The sequence below is a fragment of the Notechis scutatus genome, chromosome 2 (genome assembly GCF_049901735.1).
Source record: "Notechis scutatus isolate UNSWTSFEM ecotype Mainland chromosome 2, rNotScu1.2, whole genome shotgun sequence".
Classification (NCBI taxonomy): domain Eukaryota; kingdom Metazoa; phylum Chordata; class Lepidosauria; order Squamata; family Elapidae; genus Notechis; species Notechis scutatus.
This window is the reverse complement of record NC_142010.1, coordinates 32,089,016-32,114,238: the sequence shown is the minus strand read 5'-3', so window position 1 is coordinate 32,114,238 and position 25,223 is coordinate 32,089,016. Positions and strand designations below refer to the sequence as shown.

General features: G+C 41.0%; 1 protein-coding gene across 21 annotated transcripts in view; it reads left to right on the top strand.

Moving 5' to 3' along the window:
- The window catches only part of CADPS (calcium dependent secretion activator), a 454,502-nt gene that overhangs the window by 1,722 nt on the left and 427,557 nt on the right, over positions 1–25,223 (top strand). The window lies entirely within an intron of this gene.

Here is a 25,223-nt window from a genome sequence, read left to right as displayed (position 1 = left end):
CGAGACAGTTGGAAGGACATAAGGGGGACACAAGGCCTCATGTCCATGGAGTAATAGTACTTTCTGGCAGAGGCGGAGAGTAAGCAGGAACTCCAAGAGTTGGGGAGGAGTGTAAAACAAATCCTCAGCAGGACCAAGAAGTCCAAAGCATTACTGCATCGGCAGCATTCATGTCAGCGAGAGGTCAAATGACCTATTGCCTTTCTTGGCTGCTTTTCCCCTGGTGGCCTTATATAACTGCAGCTAATGCTAAAAGGGAGTTGGCATTTTGCTCCAATCTCCGTATGCCAAAGGAGAAGAAAAGCAGTGAGTTAGAGGGAGGTGTATGTCTTGAGCTTTGAGACTTTTCCTTTGTCCTCTGCCATTCCCAAAGAGTGCCCCGTTTTTCTCAGGATTTTCTTGGGACAAATGGCCAATCCATTGCTCTCCTGGAGATCTTCACAAAGGTTATGCCGATACACTCACCTGCTGTGCTTATGCCTGGAGAGAACCAATTACAGTATTTCTGGGATGTTTCTGTGTCCTTGCTGAAGATGCTCTAGCCATAACACTTCTTGCTGCAGTGTTTGATCTCTAACAATAGTGGAACATGTTTCACATTAGTTCACCTCACTTCTTCTCATCCCCTCCCTCTGAAAGCAGCCTGCACAGATGGGTCCTGCAAAATTCTATCACCAGAGACAAGGATGCCTGCAGAGTTGAGTCTTGTGATCTTGATGGCTCCTAGTAAACATGCAGTACAAATACACTAAATTTAAATAACACGGAAGAAACTGTAAAAACTAGAATAATCCAAAAAGGTTCAAGTATTTAATGCTGCATTGCTATCCATTCTTTCTGGGGGAAACATCTTTAAAATATCTGTATTTAATTCTATATTCCGTAGGATGTGTATTTTCTACTGAACAGTCGGAATATTGAAAATAAAAAGTGATCTCATATTAGCTTTTGGTTTGGTATGTCCTAGAAACAAAGCAGAAGGTTTCTTACAGTGCTGGAGGTTTCTTACATTTGAAATCAGACTTAGATAAGGGGAAAAAAAGGTGATTTTCCCCAAGGTCAGCCAATGAATTTGTGGCATATTTTTTGTCCTAGGATGTCTTACTGTCGAACTCAAAGTAACATTCCAGTTAGTATCAAATAGTTAGTATTAGTAGCCAGTAAGTCTCACTGAGTGAAATGGGATTTTTGTGAATGGAATTGCGTATAAGATTATGACTTTTAGAGGGAAAGTCTGGGAAACTTTCCACTGATATATTGCAAAGCCTTTCAGATAAAAGTTTTCCACTATGTAATTAGACCAAGATATGAACTGTTTATGTTAAGATGCTGGTATGATGATTGTTTACATTCTTTCAAATTTCTATCAAAATAAATGACAGAACATTATTTTTTAAGAAAAATAGCAAATTCTTCCATCTGTCGCAATCTTTGCCTTGTAAACCACCATAGACGTGAAAACATTTGATTTATATTCTGGTATCAACATAAATGTTTGCAGGGCAGAAACCTGAGTAATCCTACTGCTTGGTCTGCAAAGTGTGTTTGTGCTCATGTGTTTTTTTTTTTTTTAATGAATAACAGCTTCCTGTTAGGATATAAAAGAAATGCTCTTCTCCAATCATAATGCTAACATGACTGATGGGATGCACTGAAAGGAAACTACTAGCAAACCCATGTTCTTAAAATGGAGCAAACTAATTAAGAATTTAAGAGAGAGGCACTTAGGTGAACAGGCAGAGTCGCTTGTTTGGTGAAATGGGTGATTGTATAAAATGGATGGATGGATAGATAGATAGACAGGCAGACAGATTATAGGTAGGTAGGTAGAGACAGATGGATAGACAGATTAGAGAGACAAACACAAGCAGAGAGATCATCTAGATGGATGGATGGATGAGATAGACAGACAGACAGACACAGACAGAAACAGACAGACAGACAGACTGGCAATCAATGAAAACGACACCTGTCAGTTTTACAGGAATGTTTGAGGAAATGAATTGGGTCCAGGAGAATCAGAAAGTTCTTTAGCCAACTATGGAACTTACTCATTCAATCTAACTCACATGGTGATAAGGTTAAAAAAATGATGACTCACTTTGAGCATTCTGAGGAAAGAGAGGATCTAAACATGACAAAAATAACATCATCCCAGATAAAGTTGGGTGAATGTTTTTGCCAAAGAAACCTGGGAAACTTAGTTATGGCTGTCTCTTCCCATATTCCTACTTTCCAGTTAAATGAATCTCTGATGCATTTGGGGTTTCTTTGTTATTTTTGCTGTACCCAATACAAAAAAAGATCACGTTTAGATTCAATTACTCTTTGAAAGTCTAATTCTGAGGAATGTAGATTAGTCTTATTTCTGCCAATGACCTTTCTATACCAAAGTGACTCTAGGACATATTGATGAGGATGACATTCATTCAGCTCTGTCACGCCACAAAGCTATTATTAGTCCATTCAAGCATGAGGAAGTAGGAAAGCATATCAGGTCAACGCAGTTTGAAGATTCTGATGTGGACAGAAAGTCAAGATTCTTACATATGTTTCTTAGCTGTGTGATAATAATACAAATTAAATTTTATATCCTTGTTTTGAAACTCCTGCATTGTACAATGATACATTGCGGCAAAGTTATATTTTCCCCATTTGTATGTTCTTCCGGTTGGGTAGGGAAAAATTAAAGGTGGAACATTCATTAGGTTTTGCAAAAAAAAATAATAATGTGATGAACAAAACAGGTCAGAAAATTGGGCCTTCATATTTTGGAAGACTTTGACTCAAAGGTCTGATAAGCCACGATCATTGATTGGCCTTGACTTGCAATCTGTACGGTCGAATGTTACCTGTTGTATCAGGCTGCTGTAAGGAGGAGGGGAAAATGCTATATCTACCACGTACATTGTAACTGAACAACAGTCATGTTCAACAAAAATCAATCAGGTTATGGTGAAATGAGAACTAGCATTGTCAGAAGCAAAGAGTCTAGGAAACTTGACCAAGGGGCGGGGGGGAGCAATGTTGAACAACATGAATATACTGTATGCATCCTTGTACTGAATCAAAACAACAATAACACAATTTGTATCTCAAAATGCTGTCTAATCTAGCTAATAGTTTTTCAGAGTTTTTCCGATATTTTTCTCTTCAGGTCAAATATTGGGATTCTTTTAACTAGAAAAATGAGAGATTGACTTTAGGATATTGCATGCACGATGCATATGTGCATGACTTATTTATAAAACCATGCACTTTGAATTTGATTCTGAAATTCCTTTGCAGCACAAGAGCAAAAAGAGAGCATCTATCTGTACCCCTTTAAAATAGCCACATTTTTCCCTGAGATCAGAAGCTGCTAGCCAAATTGGGGGAAAGACGCAGCTGCTTTAATCAGTTGCAGGCAGCTACTATGTTGATGCATTTACAAGGCTACTTTTAAATCCCTCAAAAATACACAGCTATAAAAGAGATGCTAATCTGTTAATTTCTGTTTTAAGACAGGTGATCTTTCTTACTGACAAATTAAAAAGTGAAATGAGATCACTTTGTGGTTTTCCAATGGTATACCCAGTGTTACATTTCTTTTATACCAATCAATCGAAGTTTGGACAAGCTGAATGGTATTTTTTTTTAAAGATATTTTAATAGGGATTGTGATAAGAGCTCATGTGCTGTTTCAAACAGATTGATTTTAGAAATATATTTGCTACAGTAAAATGACTCATTTGTTCTAGATCCACTTGGAACTGTTGACAGAGATTTTAGTATTTCGAGACAGAGTCTTGGCTTTCTTTTATTCAGTTTTTTTTTCCTTCTACACATAGCTTTCTTCTCTTCCCCACCCAAATTAAAGAGTCTCTCCTAAGGAAGGCAGCTTTTGACACATGAGCACACAATTGCTAAGCAGCAGTTACACTGTTGTGCTTATCGATTAGGGACATGCCACCGGACAGTACAATTTAAGTTCTTGTCTCCTTCAGGCAGACAAGGATTATGGTCCTTTGCATCAGTTGCAGGTTTCTTAATTTATCCTGTACTTACTGAATTTGTTTCCTAACTCTCCCGATAAGTAGCACTCTGTATTGCTCACAGCCATACAGTAATGATAAAACACAACATGTTAATGAAACATTGAAGAAAATAAATTTAAAAAGATACTTACGCCTATTTAAAAGCTGCTTGTTGTTTTTTTTAAGACATCTTAAAACCAACAGCTTGTTAGAATAAAGCTATTTCTTCCTCTGGGCAAAAGAACAACAAAGAGAAGGGAAGGAAATTCCAGAATTAGAGAGCAACCACCAAGAAGGTCCTCTTTTGTAACTCAGCAGATGGTGGAATCAAAAGAAGGGTTTAAATTCTTGGGGAGGTTAACCCTGAGCAGACCTCCACCTTCAAAAAGAAAGAAAGAAAGAAAGAAAGAAAGAAAGAAAGAAAGAAAGAAAGAAAGAAAGAAAGAAACCCTGCATAATGCTCTAAGATGTGCAAATCCTTTAAGTCACAGGTGTCAAACTCGATCACGTCCCATGACATATTGTGACATATGACGATATTTTTTGCCTATGTGAAGCATGATGCATCCGGCTTGCAGGCCACCAGTTTAACACCCCTGCTTTAAGTCATAATCATGAATTGCACCTCCAAAGGATTATGGGCAAGTGAAAGGAATGACAAAATAGATTGAAACGGTCATAAGTGAAGCACTTGTTTTATGTTATGAATCATAGTTCCTGATGAATTAACTCAAGTAGTTTTCAGTCAAAAAATGAAAACTGAAAAAAGATACACACCTCTCTAAAAAAAAAAAAAAAAGAGGAGAAAAAGAAGAGAAAAAAAAGAAAAAGAAAAAAAAAAGAAAGACCCCCCCCCCTTCCCGTTCCATTGTGAGTGAAACTCTATATCATTTGTTTGAGAAGCATGGCAACTAAGTGGGGAAGCAAGTTCCACATAATTTAACCAGGGGTTTTTCTACAGATGTCCAGCTACAGTAGAAGGACTACATTCTCTGTATGAAACTGCTAAGCTGAGCTCTGGCAGGAGGCAGTCATTGGAACTTCATCTGAATTAGAGCTGAAGAAGCTTCTTGGATGAGAAGCGAAACGTCTTCAAAGGAAAAAAACAACCCACACCAGAAAGTCCAATTGCCTCTTTGGGTGCTCTGAATCGCATTACGGATTGTCATCATCCCTACCCAGACTGACATTCTTGCTAGATTCTTCAGCAAAAATGGAATTTTCTCAGATTTGAAATGTGTAAGAGTAGACTGAACGTTCATGGATAATAAAACTTTCTTCTCCTAGTCTGCTTGGAAAAAAAATCCTGTCATAATGAATTGTCAATTTTGTTCTGCAATATTGTTTTCTTACTTCATCAGCTCAGCATGTGTTCAGAGTTTATTTTTTTATTTACTGTATTTCTTTGTAACCTGCCCTTTATTAGTTTTACAAATAATGCAAGGCGGCAAATATTTCCCAACACACTTTCCTCCTTCTATTTTCCCCACAACCACAACCCTGTGAATATGGGTTGGAGAGAGAGAGAGAGAGAGGGAGGGAGGGGGGAGGGAGAGAGGAGAGAGAGAGAGAGAGAGAGGGAGGGAGAGAGAGAGGGGAGGGAGGGAGAGAGAGAGAGAGAGAGAGAGACAGAGAGAGAGAGAGAGAGACAGAGAGACAGAGATCGCTCCAAAGTCCCCCAGCTGGCTTTCATGGCTAAAATGTGACTTGAACGGACAGTCACCTGCTTACAGAGAATCCTCATTTTATGCCTGAAATTAAACCCAACATTTCTGTAGTCAAGTGAGACATTTGCTAAGTGAGGTTTGTCCCATTTCATGACCTTTCTTGCCACAGTTGTTAAGTGGATCACTGCCGTGGATCAGTTAAGTTACCCGGTTGTTAAGTGATTCTGGCTTCTCCATTGACTTTGCTTGTCAAAAGGTCACAAAAGGAGATCCTGTGACCTTGGAACAGAGCGACGGTCATAAACATGAACCAGTTGCCAAGCATCTGAATTTTGATCCCATGATCATGGGGATGCTGCAAAGGCCGTAACTGTGGAAAATGGACATAAGTCACATTTTTCAGTGCCGTTGTACCTTTGAACGGTCACTAAGCAAGCTGTTGTAAGTCAAGGACTACCTGTACTAGCTTAGTGCCTTAACCACTAGGCCAAACTGGCTCTGTCATATGACAGCCATCCTTTCTCCACCATTGAATGATACATAAGACATTTATAGAATACCCATAAGTAACCCCTGACCTTCCAGTGTTTTTGGAGTACCTTTCCCATGATCCCAGTGGTGAGATTCAGCTGGTTTGCACCAATTCGAGCGAACCGGTTGTTAAATTACCCTCCCCCCCACTATCAAAATGGATCGTGAGGGAAAAAGGCCTCTTTCCCTCTTTCTTCTCCCTGCTCCTCCTCCTCCTCCTCCTCCTGTCCTTCCAGGTGTTTTTGGAGTACCTTTCCCATGTTCCCTGTCCAGTGGTGGGATTCAGCTGGTTTTCACCAGTTCAGGCAAACCAGTTGTTAAATTACCCACTTCTCCGCTATCAAAATGGATCACGAGGGAAGTAGGCCGCTTTCCCTCTTTCTTCTCCTGCTCCTTCTCCTTCCCTCGTGCCAGCCGTTCCATTGCAGCGCCCAGGATCCACTTTGATAGTGGGTTGGTGGTTTAACAACCTGTTCACACAGGGTCAGGTTGGACCACACCTCCCACAACAGCCAACCTGACCCTGGGCAAACTGGTTGTTAAATTATTTGAATCCCACCACTGTCCCTATCCATCAGTCTGCATCAGGGCTGTCAAACTCACAGCTCGCGGGCCGGATGCATCACATGTTGGCCACACCCACACCCTGTTTAGCAAAGGAGTCATGATACATCACATGACGATGCCGTCACAACATGAGTTTGACACCCTGGTCTACATGACGTAGAGTCCCTCTCTTCTAACAAAAAGTTGTATTAGGAGTGAATAAAGGGTAATGGTCATGTTGCAGATGATTCACAAATTCCAGGAAAATGACACATAGTCTCCAAAGAATCCTTCCATATGGAGTGAGTGGGCAAATAAGATGCAATGTAGGTAAATGATGTAGGTAACTTTTATGCTTTCTGGGAGTCATATATTTTAAGAACTCTTGGAAATCTCAGATTAAATCATTCTTGAAATGTGAACGCTGAACTAGATGGTTCCACAAAAACATTCTTATGTACCAATGGGCCATGTTTATAAAGCCATGCACCATTCTATTCTATTTATTTATTTATTTTATTTTTTGAATTTATATTGCCACCTCTTTGTGCCCATGGCAACTTTTTGTGATCCTATAAAATCCCTTGCTCTCCAACCACAAGATGTTATGTGAACAAAATGTAAAATACCAGCAGCGCAATAGTGTAATTACATGTACTTTGAATAAATGCTGACCGCAAATATTAAAGGATTGTGGAAATGTTAGAGATTACCACTTACATCAGCTTTGTAATATTCATAATTTATCCTTTAAAAATAGGGAAAAAGCTATTTCTTTAATGGACTTGCTTTTGAGGTATGCATATTTCTGATCCGCTGAGAATGTTTTCTGAGTAGAAGGAAGATAATCCACTCTAAAATATGTAACGGGCAAGATTGGTTACAGATGCAGGAACTTTACTAATGTGCACAATTGTCTTGAGCTTTCAAAGAGAAAACACAGCAGCCAGCAACGGGATTGCAGGCTGTTGAAATAACCTATTGCTAAAGATTTTCATAGATGTCCTAATTGTCATAATCATCAAAGCACTTAAACTCTACACTCTTCACTAATGCATTTCAAAAGGGATTTACTTAAATAAAAATATAAATAGGCTCGGAGGGCGGGGGGGAATCAGACAGGATAGGAAGAGGTACAGTAATGTACCAAAGCAAATGATAACCACAACTGGTAATGGTTTGGTTCTTGGAATCTAGTTTCTTCTGTGGGTTAGGAAAAGCTGTCAATTTAAGGACTGTTTGCAAACTGGATGCGGCTCTTCATAGTTAATGCTGTAGTTTTTTTTAAAAAATTATTGTTTGTTTTTAAAGTCCAGAATTGGATGTTGAAAGCATGGAGTTAACTATTTAATTGATTGGGAGACACAGAAGTGCAACCTCCTCCTCAAACAGCTCATTCATCTGCTAATGATAATCTGCTTCATTGCAATATAGCGGGATGAATTTCCTCCAAGATAAAATAGCTTCAAGATATCTTGGATGTGGCTCTGTCTCTTTCTCTTCCTTGCCTCTCTCCCAGGCTTCGCTTTCCAACCAGTCCCAACACAAAGAGAGAGAAGGAAAGACGGAGACGGAGGGAGGGAGAGAGAGGGGAGAGAGAGAAGGGGGAGGAAGGGGGTGAGAGAGGGTGAGAGAGGGAGGGAAAGAGAGAGAGAAGGAAAGAGAAGGAGGGAGGGAGGGAGAGAGATGGAGGGAGGGAGAGAGGGAGGGAGAGACAGAGGGAGAGAGAGAGAGAGAGACGGAGGGAGGGGAGAGAGACAGAGGAAGAGAGAAAGAAGGAGGAGAGAGAGAGAGAGACAGAGGGAGAGAGGGAGGGAGAGAGAAAAGGGGGAGGAAGGGGGTGAGAGAGGGTGAGAGAGGGAGGGAAGAGAGAGAAGGAAAGAGAAGGAGGGAGGGAGGGAGAGAGATGGAGGAGAGAGAGACAGAGGGAGGGAGGGAGAGACAGAGGGAGAGGGAGAGAGAGACGGAGGGAGGGGGAGAGAGAGAGGAAGAGAGAAAGAAGGAGGGGGAGAGAGAGAGAGACGGAGGGAGAGAGGGAGGGAGAGAAAAGGGGAGGAAGGGGATGAGAGAGGGTGAGAGGGAGGGAAGAGAGAGAGAAGGAAGAGTAGGAGGGAGGGAGGAGAGAGATGGAGGAGAGAGACAGAGGGAGGAGAGACAGAGGGAGGGGAGAGAGATGGAGGAGGGGAGAGAGACAGAGGAGAGAGAAAGAAGGAGGGAGAGAGAGACAGAGGGAAGAGAGAGAGAAGAGAAGAGGGAGGGAGAGAGATGGAGGAGAGAGAGACAGAGGGAGGGAGGGAGAGACAGAGGAGAGGGAGAGAGAGAGACGGAGGGAGTGGGAGAGAACAGAGGAAGAGAGAAAGAAGGAGGGGGAGAGAGAGGAGGAAAGAGAGAAGGAAAGAGAAGGAGGGAGGGAGGGAGAGAGATGGAGGAGAGAGAGACAGAGGGAGGGAGGGAGAGACAGAGGGAGAGGGAGAGAGAGAGATGGAGGGAGGGGGAGAGAGACAGAGGAAGAGAGAAAGAAGGAGGGGGAGAGAGAGACGGAGGGAGAGAGAGAGAGAGAAAGAGAGAGCATCTTCAATAATTTATGCCTTGGTTCACTTAAAATGTTTCGTTCTGAAGGCTTCCCCTGCCTATTTACAGAGTTGTGAATAGAGGCTTCTTTGTGATGTGGACAGTGAATGAACTAACCTGTTTTTTGTTTTTTGTTTGCTGGAAAGTGGATTGAGGGTCTAATGATCCACCCACACACACCCCGGTTTGATTTCACATTCATAGTTGCTGTTGGGGGCTGTTGATTGTGACATATAAAGACAGACAACCTTTCTTAGGAGGGGTCATTTCTTCATATTTAGAACCTCAGCTTATTATCTAGAACAGGGGCGTCAAACTTGATTTCACTGAGGGCTGCAACAGGGTTATGTTTGACTTGGGGAGAGGAGGCGTGGCCATGGGGGAGTGGCCTGCTTGCCAGCCTCTCTGAGGTCTGCTTTTGCTGGCAGAGGGCTGCAGGAGACCGTTGCAGCCCAAAACGGAGCCTGGGTGGGCTGTGTACAGCCTCCCCAAGTTCTATTTTTGCTGGCCAAGGGCTGGCAGGAGGCTGTCTTGGCTGAAAACGGAGCCTGGTCCTAAGTATGAACCAGTTGCTCAGCTTCTGAATTTTGATTACATGATCATGGGGATGCTACAAAGGTTGTAAGTGTGAAAAACGGCCATAAGTCACCTTTTTCAGGGTTGTTTTTTTTTTGTAATTTTGAATGGTCAGTAAATGAACTGTTCTAAGTCAAGCACTACCTGTTCTCCTATTCTAGTAATTCGGGGCATTCAAAATAGATTCTGGTTCCTTGACTGGAAATAACAATTTGCGCTGAATGTTTTTAATAAAGAATCAGCTGTTCATTTATGTCTAGTTAAAGACTGAAGGGAGCATTTTCAATATGTATTAAATATGCACTAATCCTCATTTACTGACAAGGCCTGTGATTAAAGACATATTTTGGGACGAGTAATTGAGCAATGCCACAGTTTGAGGGAACCACTATCAGCGGAGATCTTCAATGAAATTGGAAAGGAGGAGAACAATTCCTATCTTGGGGGTGTCATCTCTCTCGGTTTGGTATAAAGCAGGAGTGTCAAACTCAATTTCATTGAGGGCCGCATCAGGTAGATGCTCGGGAGACCGGGTGGGTGTGGCCGACTGGATGGGCATGGCCAGCTTGATGCCACTCACTGGGCTTGGCCGGCTGGGTGGGAGTGGCTGACTGGGGCGCATGGCCAGCTTGACGCCATTCCCCAAACTGCTGCCATGTTTCCTCTTTGCACTGGGCAGACCAGGCTGAAGACACACTGGCCTGATGGTTCCTCTTCACATTGGGTGGACCGGGCTGAAGTGACGTGGGCCAGCCCCTTACATTTTCCAGGATGGCCCCACGGGTGGATCCGACCACATTGTGGGCTGGATACAGCCCGCGGGCCTTGTGTTTGACACTCCTTACACCCCTCTGGCCATGGGCCTTGTGTAAGACATAAAGTAATGTCTTAACCAGTTTTAGAATGCCCTCAGTGTCGTTTGGTAAAACTAAAGACTTCAAGGAAATGTGAGTTGGGTTTGATATTATTATTCAGAGCGTAAAGCTTCTTCCCTGTTTTTTGAAACATAAAAGTTGAGTCATCTCTGTTCCCCCACCCCAGATGAGGTCGGAACCATTCAGTCAAAGTGGATGATTAATCAGAACTTGTAGGCAAGAAGTTAGATTGCTTTAGAGAAGATGTTAGCAGTGGCATCAGGAAATCATGTTATGCCAACACAATGTAAAGGAGAATAGGTTTCGCATGGCAAGAAGCAGATTTTCCTTGTAATCAGTTGTGAAAAATAGGGTGTCTAAAGAAATTGGCAAAAATAATTCACAAATGGCATTCAGGAAGTATTGCCTGGATTACTTTTGTTGGTTTTCTTGCTGGAATTTAAATACATATGCAACATTTCTTTTTTTTAAAAAAAAATCTAGACAAATGCCTCTAGATATGTATCAGTTTAAACCAGAGCCAATTAAATTCAGCTCTCTCATGTTGAATGAAAGTGTGCTAAGCATGAAATGCCATGTTGGGGATGGACAAGGTGAAAAATATTCCAGCCATTCCTTTTACAGCAACCTTACCTGGCTTAATTTAACTACACTTTAAATATTTACCCTTCCCCACCTTGAGAAAGCAACTAACAAAAAGGGGAATGCAAATAAATTAACTTTCAGCCCAAGTTTCTGGTGAATTGTTTTAATACGACGGTGTTGTGGGTTAGCAGTTAATCATTTATCATGAATTATTGTCTTAGAGATGTAATCAATAAAACAATTGCACTGTAAACACTTCTTTAGGCTATTCTTTTATCCATGGAACAGACTTCTCTCTTGTAGAAGATTATTTATAGCTCTAGTCACATACTGCACATGTGCATTGCATTCTTAAGCTTCTCCTATCCTGTATTAATGCCACCTTGTTTTTAAGCCCTCTTAAGAAAATACTGTCAGGATTGGGAAGCTTCAGCAAGCAACTTGCCAGGTGTTCAATCTGGATTGCCAGCTATTACATAAGATGGGGGGAGGGAGGGGAGGGGAGGGGAGGGGGAGGGGGGAGGGGAGAGAGAGAGAGAGAGAGAGAGAGAGAGAGAGAGAGGAGAGAGAACAATTTATAAAATCATACATTGCAATGTCCTACCTGTCAATGAATACTTCGGCTTCAACCATAACAACACAAGAGCACACAATAGATACAAACTCAAGGTTAACCGCACCAAACTTGATTGCAGGAAATATGACTTGAGCAACAGAGTGGTCAATGTCTGGAATACTCTATCTGACTCTGTGGTTTCTTCCCCAAACCCCAAAACTTTAACCTTAGACTGTCTACTATTGACCTCACCCCTTTCCTAAGAGGTCTCTAGGGGGCGTGCATAAGTGCACCAACGTGCCTACCGTCCCTGTCCTATTGTTTCTTTTATTTTTCTTATATGTACCCATTTCATGTATTCATAACTATGTATACACTTATACTTATTAACTTGTAAACAATTGACAAATCAAATAAATAAAATAAAATAAATAAATAAATAAATAAATTTCCCTGTTGCTGTGACTTCTGAACAGTGGGTGGGTCTTACAGTTTAATATATAGGTAGTCCTTGATTTACAACCATAATTGAGCCCAACATTTATGTTGCTAAGCAAGGCAGTTCTTAAGTGGCTTTTGCCCTATTTTATGACCTTTTTTTGCCATAGCTGTTAAGCAAATCACTGCCATTGAGGAGTGAATCATGTGGTCAGTAAGTGAATCTGGCTTCCCCCATTGACTTTGCTTGTCGGAGACCCGCTGGGAAGGTTACCAATGGTGATCGCATGACCCAGGGACAGTACAACCATCAAAAATACATGCCAGTCGCCAATGTCTGAAGTTTGATCACATGACCATGGGGATGCTGTAACAGTCATAAGCGTGAAAAATGGTGAGAAGTCACTTTTTCCAGTGCTCTTGTGACTTCAAAGGGTCACTAAATAAATGGTTTATAAGTCAAAGTGTCAACTCATAAAGCATTCCTATGCTTGTTTCCGAGTTGCCATAAGCAGGGGGGGGGGACCTGAAGGAGCAGTACAGCAATTAAAAACAGAAGTACATTCCATGCTTATCTTACAAAGAATGTAGCCTAGGCACAGGATCTTTCTGCCCACGAAAATCCTTCATTGGAGAATGTGATTGATGACACCCAGCCCGTGAACGTGCTTCATTGGAGAATCTGATTTATGACACACCCAAAGAGGAGAGGAGAAACAGGGTCACAGGTGACCATGAATTACGTGTGGCATGTAGGTCAATGCTGACATGTTGCTCCTAATAAATCTTTTGGATTCTTTTGAAGCTTGGCTTAAGGCTCATGATTTAATTAGGGCAATTGCTGGAACCCTGACACAAGGACTACCTATATATATGAAAGGCTTCCATTTATGGGCCTTGGTGGCGCAGTGGTTAGAATGCAGTACTACAGGTTATTCTGCTGACAGCTGGTTGCCTGCAGTTTGGCAGTTTGAGTCCCACGAATTCAAGGTTGACTCAGCCTTCCATCCTTCTGAGGTCAGTAAAATGAGGACCCAGATTGTTGGGGGCAATAGGCTGACTCTGTAAACCGCTTAGAGAGGGCTGTAAAGCCCTGTAAGAGCGATATATGAGTCTAAGAGTTATTGCTATTGCTATTTAAGTGTATGAATATCAGCAGTTGTTGGGAGGGTCTTTTGGCATGGGAAAAAGCAGCAGGGGGTCAGACTGAGAAGAAGCATGAGATGTGGATAGCCAGTACAATCAGGGTGATGATGTGCAAAGGGAAACATCCAAGGGCAGGCTCTACAAAGGGAAGGGGGTGTAGATTGAAACTGATCCTACTTTTCAGTAGTAAGTTGCCTCCAGAACTTGTGGGTGCTCTGACACTGGAGGTTTTTAAGAACAGATTGGATAACAATTTGCCTGAAATGGTATAGGTTTCCTACTTCAGCAGAAGACCTCCAAGGTTCCTTCCAACTCTGTTATTCTGTTAAGTATTTATTCCTGATACTAGGTCACCAGACTTTGATAGCCCTGGTCTCTAGTTCTTGATTCTAACCTACAGGTTGTGTTTGCAATAATGCTACCATTATTATGGAGAAGGCAAGGAACCTGGAAAATATAACCAAGGTCTGGGGAGACTTTTCTGGAGGATTTGTGTTTTGTGTTTTGTGTTTGTCATTAGCTATGATCCCAGGGCAAGAGAGATGGAATGGCAATTGTCACAGAATAAACCTTCTTAGCTCTCAGAGGTCCTGCCCTGCAGGTGTGAGACCTTTTGGTTACCATTGGCTTTTATGGAGCAGTTGGTTTTGTTGCTGTGGCATTGGCCTCCCTTCTACTTAGCAACTTCTCTGCCTGAGTGCTTGGTTCTATAGCTGAGTTGGTGGTGTTGAAGAGTCCTTCAATCTGCCCTTGGACAGTGTTTTTTTTTTTTTTTAAATAAAGTTTTATTTGGGTTTTCACACATACAAAATACAAGTAAAACATCTTTTTTGAAAATAGCATGGTCCTGGGTTGAACTTCTTTATACAGACACAAAACTCAATTTCATTCTCCTTTTTGTATTCTATTCCACATCTTATACTATTTTACATTTTCTATATTGTTTTTCCCCTCTTTTAATTTTCTCAATTTTATTTTGATTATCTCATCTCAATTCAAATCATTATATTTATACTTTTGTCTGTTCTGTTTCAATTTCATATTATATTTTCTCATTAAACAAATTTTCTCCTGTAGTTACTAATTGGAGTGTGACACCTTTATATCTTTTAATTACATCCATTCAAGTCTTATTTAAACTTCAATATATACCGTAAGTTTATGATCTTCAATATAATACATAATACATAACTTCCAATCGAATTCTGCTTGGTACATTCTTATAATACACACTATATTCTTTTTTTAAAAAAGAAAGATTGTAAATATACGTAATTATAAACCCTCATTCCATTCCAGTTCAGTTCTATCATTAATAATCATTAAAATCTTAACATCTTTAGCACTTCTTTTCAATTAAATATCATACTTCCTTAAAAACACATATTGTCTCCGTCATTAATTTTTCCCTTATTTCTCTTCACATATGTTTTATAAATCATTAAATATACCTTTTGTTACATTTATTTATTGACAAGCATTCCACTGAATTACGATAGCTATTTTATCAGACATTTTAATCATACATTGTTTCATATTTTCTAAAATTATATCTATTTCTAATATAACCATACTATCTTATGTACCTCAACCTTTTTCCATTAAGTTTTCACCCATTATCTCTAAATAGGCCCTGTTTCTCTATATTTTGCTTCTGTCCTTTATAACTTCTTTTCCTTTCTTTCTTCCGTCTCATCTTCTCCCTCCCCTTTTTACCCCCTTGTCCCTCTAGTTCTAATTCTCTCATCTGCATTTCCCTCTTCTGTTGCTTTCTGATTTTATACTTATTTTTCACTCTATTTTTTTTTTTGAGTTGTTTTCCCCAATCTTAAACTTTCCATTCTCTTTCCCCTCTTTCCTTTTTCCCCCCATCTAAGATTACTTGTTCATTAAAGATGGCTTCTTCTTTGTCGCAATCTTCTTGTTCTTCAGGCATTTCTTGTTGTTTCTCATAATTCCAAATCTCCATTTCTAAAAACTGAAATACGAAGCCAAAAGAACCTCTCCCTTTTTGTGCATCTTCTTTGTACTTTTTAAGTTCCATTTTCAGTTCTTCTAAAAATGAAGCCATTTTAAACAGTTTTAAACAACCACCCGATTGATTTTAGTCATTCAAAACAATAACCAAGAATCCAGAAATCATCAAGTAATCCAGATAGTCCCGAGTTATATCTTCTTATTTTTTTTTTTACTTTCTCTTTCTGGGGTTTTTGTTGCGATATTTCAGTTAGAATGTATCTTTTGGAAGTCTTGTTGAGATTTTGCTGTAAGTTCTTTTTTAATTCCAGGCAGTCTCCTCCCTTCCAGATCCTGCCCTTTTATTCTTTTTCTCTCCTTTCCTGTTTTCAAAAGCTTTTAATTATCCAGAAATCTTTATTATCCCTTTGACTTTTTATTTTCAGCATTAAATGCCTATTGATGTCAAAGTGGATTTTTTTCCAATTTCTTGCTTAACTCTTAGCTATCAGTATAGGAAAAGGAGAAAACCAAATCTTTTCCCTTTTCTCTCTCCTTCGCAGCTTAAAAATCTTCTTAGGGAACAATGTTATTGTTTTTTTGTTTTGTTTTTTGAAACAAATTTTATTAGTTTTTAAAGACGAACAAAACATAAATCTTATAGACTTTAAACCTCTTTCCCTTATAAATTTTTACAAGGCAGATAATACATTATTTTATACAGTGTAATTTTAATATATCCCATTTCTACTTAAATATCTTTTAACACTCTCATTTCTTCTCTTTAAATTTAGTCATCTTATTCATATTTCCCTCTGTCTTGTTTGCAATTATTCTCCTCCCGCTTTCCTCCAAGGTTTTATTAAATCTCACATAGACATACACACAAAACACATAAAGTAAAAACTTCTTTTTCAAAAAAGTAGCTTGGCCCCGGATTACCTCTCTTTGTATGGACTTCAATTAAATTCATATTCATCTTATATGCCATTACCTATCTTAATTACCATTCTGTGTCTTCTTTATAACTTCTCCCGCTTTGCACTCTTCTTAATTCTATTTTGTTTATTATCTTAATTTAAATCATTATATTTCCATCCTTTGTCCATTCTTTTCCAATTGTCTATTTATCTCATTCCCCATAATAAAATAAAGACTTTCTCCTGAAATCACAAATCAAAGTATGATGCCTTTCCATCGCACCTCTAAATTAACATTTAAGGTAACACCAAGTTCCCTATCTGATTCTGCTTAGTACATACTACTTACAAAAAGAAAATAGTAAATCCATAACATAATTAAATATATAATTAAACATTAAATCTCATAACATTTCAATTATCTATTTCAAAAACAAATATTACAATAATATATTCATACTAACATCCACACAATAGTCAATTAAAATCTATATTTAAACTAAGTATTTTAAACCTTCCTTTTAATATTTTATTAAATCTTAAATTCTACCATTATTAAACCTTTAATATTTTAGTCTTTACTCAAATCTTATAAAATTATAATTTTCTATTTCTAATACAAATACTACAATACTATCTTATGTACCTTGCAGAATCCTTTTTAAAACAAAATTATATTACCCTTTATCCCTAAAAACAATTTCTTTTTCGCATCTTGTTTCATACCCTTGTGGCCTTTTCCCCCTTCTTCCTCCCTATCTTATCCCATCTGGTCTTTTTACCCCTTAACTTCCCTCTCTGTTGTATTTCTCTCTCCTTTTGCTTTCTAGCCTTGTATTGATTTTGCATCTTATTTTTCACTTTCTTAAATATTTTTTTAAGTCTTATATCCTTTTTCCCCTTTCTTTCTCCTTCCTTTCTTAATCAACTCTGTGGGTTCGTTAAAGATGGCTTCTACTTCTTCTTCTTCTTCTTCCATCAGTTGTTGTATTTGCTGATACGTAGCAAGCGCCATTTCTAAAAAGCAAAAAATTTCTCCCACATCGTCTTTCTTTATTTTGCCATATTCCTCTCTCAGTTCATCAGCAGATAAAGTCATTGTAAATCCTCTTCTTCTTCTTCTTAAAACAGCCAAAGATATTTCCAAGCTTAAAACAATTCCCAAAGTCCCAAAGTCATCAAACAATCCAAACAAAGCACAAAGTTCTTCCCTTCTTCCTGGGTTAATATCAGTTGCAAAGGGAGAAAAAAAAAGCCAATCTGTATTTTAAATTCTTATTACAGTAACTTCCAATCTCCAAAATCTTCCAGGCATCTCCTTCAACAAAATCTTAATATAAATTTTCCTTTTGTCCTCTCCCTTCCCATTTATAACAAAAAGCTTTAAATTTTTACCTTTGTAAAATAGTAGGATTTTCAGTAATCATTTGTTAATTCCATGTGGAAGGAGAGTAAACTTTCACTTTAAACACTTTCACTCGCCGCTTGCAATCTCTTCTGGAAACAAAGTATCTTTCAAAAAAAACACCAAATCTTAGATTTCAGGGTATTAAATGTATCTTCTAGTCCCAGTTCAGCCAAAAAAACTTTCGCTTCAAAATTTTCTCCTTCTTCCTCCAGCACGATCTTGTCCGGCTGCTGGCTTCTTTTGTGGCGGCCATTGCTGACCGCTGCTGGACCGACTTGAGAAAAGGAGGTTGTGCCGGGTGGGGAAGGGGTCTGCGAACACCCCAACCCCCTGTCCGGATCCTCCTGTCTTCGGTTGCCTCTACGGGCAACCTTATCCTCCAGACCCGTCTGGGTCGGAGGAACCAAGATCGGCTAGCGCCGGGGATCGCAGAGATCGCGAAACCCCGCCGCCTCCGAAGCCTGGCAAAACCGGAAGTCAATGTTATTGGTTTTTTTTAATAGTTTCAATTCCAGGGTACCTTATTTGTTGCTTTGGCTGTTTGACCCAGTCAACCAAAACTTTCTCTTCTTATCTTCCTCCTGCACATACTTTTCCGGTCGAGTTCTTCTTTTTGGTGGCCATTTCTGACCACCACTGCAACCGCCTTCGGGAAAGGGAGTAATGGCCAGCTGGGGAGGAGAGATGCGGCTCTCCTCAACCCTGCAGGCAGTCTCCCCCCTCTTCAACACCTCTACGGGGTGGCTTAGCCCCAAAACCAGCTGGCTCGGGGTGCTCCAGCAGTGAGCATGGATCGAAGCCTCGCAGAGCCCCTTGGACAGTGTTGAGACTGGTACAAATAGAGGAGTTCATGACCCCAAGTCACAATGTGCCCAACACATATGGATCTCACATTAGATCCAGTTTTGGATTCAGGGCAGCTGGTCGTGTGATTGGAAGGTGGGAGACCTTATTGCCAGATCTTTCTCGTGATCAGATAGATAATTTTTTATTGCTTTTTTTGTCTTTGCTGATCCTATCACTCCTCTCAAGGGATGTAGGGTCTGTTGAGTTCCAAGGGGAGAATAAAGTTTTTCCCAAGGATCTAAGGGAGAAAAAAAGGCCTTAGTCTCAGCTGGAATGGGCATATAAAAAAAGTCTTTGATCAGATCTCTCCTATGTGGCCTCACCTTTCTTGTCAATCCCAGGGGTTTTCAGGAGATGAAATGACAGAAGATGGTATCCGGGGAGGAAAACTAAGAGTGAATCTTATTGGGCGTGTCTAAAAAAAATATATTTGGGATTACATGGTGACAATAAATGCATCCAAACACAGCTATTGTTACATCCACACACAGTAATTTACCAGCGCTTTTTAAGATGACATTGAATACGTAGCGGAAAGAGGAAACTTGAAAATTCACAAGGTCGATGCCATGTGAAACAAAACTGTGACTGAATCTGTAGATTCTGTTTCGGATACCATGAAGCCGCCCCCCACTTCCCAGAAAGTATCAAGGAAAACATGTCATGAAGAGAATGTGTAGTGTCCCAGACAATCCTGCGGCAAAAGTCACTCAGATTTGCTCAGAGTTGGTCTCCTGGCTGGATGGGTCCAATCAAAGTGACAGAGGAGTGATCTTCTTGATTAGTTGAGATAAGTTTGATTATATGCCTTGTCAGGAAGTTGAATCACCCAGGCTGTTAGCTCAGCCACCTGTGGATTAGACCTATGCTTCTTTTGATTAGTGAAGGCCTCCTGGAAGATGACATATTATTGGGATCATATAGTAGTGATAGCTTCATTGAAAGGGGAGGGCATGATTCCACCAAATGAAGGAAGTGATGGTACTTCCACTCCCCAAGAAGTCATTGTTCAGAAATCCATTATCTATCTCTGGGCAATTTTAATCCAGTTTTTAGCTTTTACTTTTGGGAGAAGATTGTCAGAAAGGGGAGAAAATGGATTATCTGGACCATTTTCAGTTAGATGTTCAGCTGGGACATAGTACAGAGATACCATTAATATCTCAATTGCTTTTGATACCATCATCTACTGGACCATCTACAGGAATTAAGGGTGGTGGAGGATGGCAGGGTGTATCCACAATGTCCAACCAACAGAATAAAGTTTGAGTATCTTTTTTAACTTTCAGCTCCCAAACCAGAGCAGACAATAGCTGTGGCCAGGAAGGTCTTGCACAGATCCAATTAGGGTGTGGAAGTTTTTCTTGTTCTTGGATCAGGAGGTCCTCTTCATGGTTGCTCATTCCCCACATGCCTGAGGTCTGTTGCAGCTGACTGTATTCTGACTGCCATTCAGAAATTGCAATTGGTCCAGAAGTCATGGGAAGTGATGGACATTCTCTGGTATGCCCATGTATCAATTGAGGGATCCTTGGTATTCTCTGAGCAATGAAACATCAAGCTCAAGAAAACGGTCAAGCTCAAAGAACACCAAGGACCCCACATTACAACCCTGACCTACATATATTTTCCTTTATTTGGTACGTGAAATAATTCTGCTGCATGAGCTGCAGTAGTTGGCCTTATGCTTCTGGATGCAAATGAAGAAGATCACATATAAAGACATATGGGGCCTAGTTATCTGAGGGACTGTTTGTACTCTCTTTATGCCTTGATATCCTGTCCGTTTTGACAGAGTTGGCATTCATTAAAAAGTATTATTTTATGGGATTCTGGAAGTGTGCCTTCCTTGTCCCTATACCTGCAGGGGTGCAATTCAAAATTTTTAACAACCAGTTATGTGGGCGTGGCTTAGGTGGTGGACATGGCTTGGTGGTCATGTTATTGGCTGGGTGTGGCCAACTCAATATCACTCACATCGAGGCATGCATCTCCTCGCCTGGCCTCTCATGACTGTGGAGATGCTGCAACAGTCATAAGTGTGAAAAATGGTCATAAGTCACTTTTTTCATTGCCATTGTAACTTTGAATGGTCACTCCACCCAAGCAAAGTACCAGCAAAGGAGGGGGGGAAAACTCCAGAGAAGTTCCTGAGACAGGAAGTCTAGTCCTGCCAAGAATGTAATAAAGGTTAATGGAGAGGCAGTTTTCTATAAGCAACACCAGAATGTTTCCTTCCTGCCTTCCTTACAGGATTAGGCCAGTAATTTCTTCTAACAACCGGTTCTCCGAACTGCTTAGAATGTTAACAACTGGTTCTAGATAATAGGTGCGAACTGGTAGAATCCCGCCCCTGTACACTTGCCTCTGGAAGGGCAACCTCCAGAAATTCAAACAGCACCAACTCAGATGATCCACAAAGATCTTTCATGGGCCTTGAACCAGGAACAGTGGAGGGCTCTTTGTGGTTGGTGTGTACTGAAAGCCAGATGTGGGTTTCTCCCTCTAGTTAAAGCCTTGTTCCTTTCCTGGTTAATTTTTTTTTTCATGTTTTGTTTCCATGGATTGCCTTCTAGAGCAGGAGTGTCAAACTCACTGTGTCATGTATTGGGACTTTTTTGTTGTTGTTAAACCAGGCATGGGGGTGGTCAGCACATGACGCATCCAGATGGGCCGGGAGTTTGACAGCCCTGTTCTAGAGTATCCTAAAGAGAGATGGCCTTACAAATAAGTTAAATCAGGGGTCTTTAAACTTGACAGCTTTAAGCCTTGTGGACTTCAACTCCCAGAATTCCTCCTCCAGTCATATTAGCTCAGGAATTCTGGGAGTTGAAGCCCACAAGTCTTAAACTTGCCAAGTTTGAAGACCCTTAGGTTAAATAAATACACATGATAAGTTAAGTTAAATTTATGTATTAAAGTTTCAGTTGTTTTATCCTGTTCTTTTTTGTTTAATTGTTAGCTAAACAGAATCATGCATAAGAAGTGGAACTTGGAAGGCCGTGGAAATTTACTAACCCAATACATTTACACTTACAGCAAACAAAATGCAGATATATGCAGGCACAACAAATCAGTTTTAAAATAAAAATCCCCTTCCTGCATTTTCCCAGCTTTGCCTCCATAAGAGCAGCTGATGCTTCTGTTGCAGGTCTTTCTTAGTAACATAGTGATACTGGTAGTCCTCGACACAGTTCTGACCAGGGAACATCCTGTAACTTCTGATTATGATTCCCAATTGCTGAAGTCGTTGACCAGGTCGGAACAACACTATACCCACTATACCCTATACCCAGGGGAAGTCACCATTTTGTCACTGTTTGAAGTTACAACAGCACTGAGAAAAACTAACTTATGACCATTTTCACACCTACAGCCATTGTAGCATCCCCATGGTCACATAGTCAAAATTCAGACGATTGACAACTGACTCATATTTATGATGATTTCAGTACCCTGGGGACATGTAATCCCCTTTTTGTGACCTTCTGACAAGCAATGGGGAAGCCAGATTTATTTAATAACTGTGTTACTAACTTAACAACTGCAGCAATTCATTTAGCAATTGCGGCAAGAAAGGTTGTAAAACTCTCTTAACAGCTGTCTTACTTAGCAACAGAAATTTTGGGCTCAATGGTGGTCTTAAGCTGAGGACTGCCTGTAATAGTCTTTACCTGAGAAGCTGGAGCTGGTAGAAGCCACAACCCAACTTTCAATTCAGACGAAGAAAATATGGTCTTAAAGTCCTATTCCTGGTGCTCTAAAGCAGGGGTCCTCAACCACCGGGCCGCGGACCGGTCCCGGTCCGTGGAGCACTCTGTACCGGGCCGCAAAGAAAAAAAAATAAAAACATGGCGGCTTTCCTCGCCTTCAGTGAATGCTGCTGGGATCGGGGATCAAGGACACAAATGAGAGAAGGGGAGGGAGGAAGCAACCAAAGCCTGTCCTGCTCTCTGGCTCAGCGGCCGGTTTCCTCCCACCTCGTTCCTCTCTCAGTCGCTCTCTCGCTGCTCCACCAGCCCAGGAAGAAACTGCTTCAAAGAAGCCGGGGGTGGCTTTTCCTGTCGCCGCAGCTCCTCCAAAGCACCCGTTTACCCCCACCCCGCCCGCGCGCGGTTCAATCCACAGTGCTCCGTTCTGCCTGCCTGCCTGCCTTCTTCGTTTCTGGTGAGAATAATAACTATTCGCCTCTTTTTATCAGCCGAACCTGCTCCGAAACAAAGAAGGCAGGCAGGCAGGCAGAACGGAGCACTGTGGATTGAATGCTGTGGCGGCGGGTGGTGGCGCTCGGAGGAGCTGCGGCGTGAAAAGCCACCCGGCTTCTTTGAAGCAGTTTCTTCCTGGCCTGGTGGAGCAGTGAGAGAGCGACTGAGAGAGGAACGAGGCAGACACCTGAGGGAGGGAGGGAGACACCTGAGGGAGGGAGGGAGACACCTGAGGGATGGGGCTGAGGGAGGCAGGGCCGAGGCGCTCCCTGAACTTGGTGGTTTGCTGGCAGACATTTTATTACCCGACTAGGTAACAACATCAGATGTTACCTAGTCAGGTAATGAAATGTCTGCAAGCAAACCACCAAACTCGATTCTCCCCCCCGGTCCTTGAAAAAGTGTTTGTGCTTGAAACTGGTCCCTCTTCAAAAAGGTTGGGGACCACTGCTCTAAAGAAGACATTGTTGTGTCATGCCCCTGGTGGAGACTGACTCTGAGGGAGAGGAGGAACAGTGGACAGGGAGTGGAAGTGTGGCTCTGGAGGTTATGGAGAAGGCTGGGGAAGGCAGAGGCCGGCTGAGCAGTCAGAGGAGGACCCAGGCCCATCCCCTCTCCATCCTAGGGCACACAGGGAGGAGAGGGTAAGGGAGAAATGTGGTCTCCTTGGGAGGTGAGGGCCTTGATCCACTTCATGGGCTGCAGGTGTGACAACTGAATAAGAGTTTGGACCTGCGTACTGGCAAACGCTGGAAACAAATCATGTAAATATCTCTAGTTTATAGTTCCTCTCTGAGTTTGGCATTCTTCCCAGTGTGTGTTATCTGTGGACATCCTCCAGCCTTTATCTTGCCTGGTTTGTGTTGCTTTTTTCCTTCTTCGTGTAACTGTGTGGGAGCTTTTTTGTCTTCCGTCAAAGATATTCGGAGCTTGGAAACAAACTGAAGGAACAAAAGGGTCTTCACCTGTTTTCTGTGGCTGTGTTTGTTTTGTATCCCACCCTGGGTCATCACACATTGTTTGTTTGTCTGCCAAAAATGATTTGTACCCTTTATTTATGAAGAGGAAATTTTTTGTTTGCACTACTTACCTTTGCTATTAAATTGTTAAGAGTGGATATTTTTTATTTCTCTAACCCCATTGTGATAGTATTTTCTGCCTTCCAAAGGGATAATATTTTGCCAAGGGTTCCAAAGATTTACAATATTTCTTCCTATACATATGAGACCCAGGCTTGTTCTAGAAGATGAGGGAGAGAAAGGCCACATACAGCAATCTGGAAAATGAGCAACTAGGTGTTTAAATTTGTGTCAAGTGTTTATTGTGTTGCTAAATTACTTTCTTTAATGAACAATGGGAAAGACATGAATGAGTTGAGACCAGTGGTGTATTAACCATTAAGCAGACTAAGCATGTGCTTAGTTGAGAAAGAAAGGAAAAAAACCAATGAAGATTTGTAAAAAAATCTTGTATGTACAAAGGAGGAGGGGCACCAAGATTTGTCAGTGCTTAGGGCACCAGTAAGCCTTAATCCGCCACTGGTTGAGACCTTTATGAGTTAATAAAACTCAGCAGCCATGAACTGTGGCTTGGTTAGTCCACTCAGACACTGTATCCCCTTAATTGTCAAGCCCGAGATTGACATATGCGTAGCCATTTTATTTAGCCTTATTATATATTCCTTTTCTTTCTTTCTCTGTGCTGGTTATGGGGGGAAGGGTTTCGGGCTTGCCACATTCTTAAGATGAGAGGAGTGGAGATAGAGAGAGTTGTTTAGGCTAGGTGGTTCTCCTTCCCGTGGGAACGAAAGCTGACCCTGCTGAGACCTGGAGGTGGAGATTGATGACACCAGGCAACGTTGATTTACTTCTATTGGAGAATGTGACTTTTGGGGGTTGTTTCTAATTTCCAATATTATGTGGTGTAATTCCGGGGTGTGTCAGATCTGGAATTACAACAGACTTTGCCCATTTGATTGCTTTCCTAAATAAAAGAAATTGTTTTGGAAGATGGACTTTGCTCTTTTCTTTTTAAATGGATTTCATCTCTTGGAAACCTGACATTAATACCACAGACTCTAAATAGGGTCCCATTCTTTTCTGTTCCTCTCTCTAGGATGACTTTAAGATCTGTATTCACAGTTTTGCCAGGGAATTATAGAGACTTTTCAACAAACCTAGAAACGCACCAGCTCCTGCACAAAGTTTGAAATGTTTACATTCACAGGAATGTAGCCTACAAAGTACATGGTAACCTTTTTTGGGTGGTGGGGTGGTGGGGTGGGGGTTTGCCAGATAAAAAGGATGTTTCTCTGAGTCCTATATAGCTGCTTAGTGACTGTGCATGCTCAGTTCAAAAGTATATGGAGCGCTCTTCTAAAA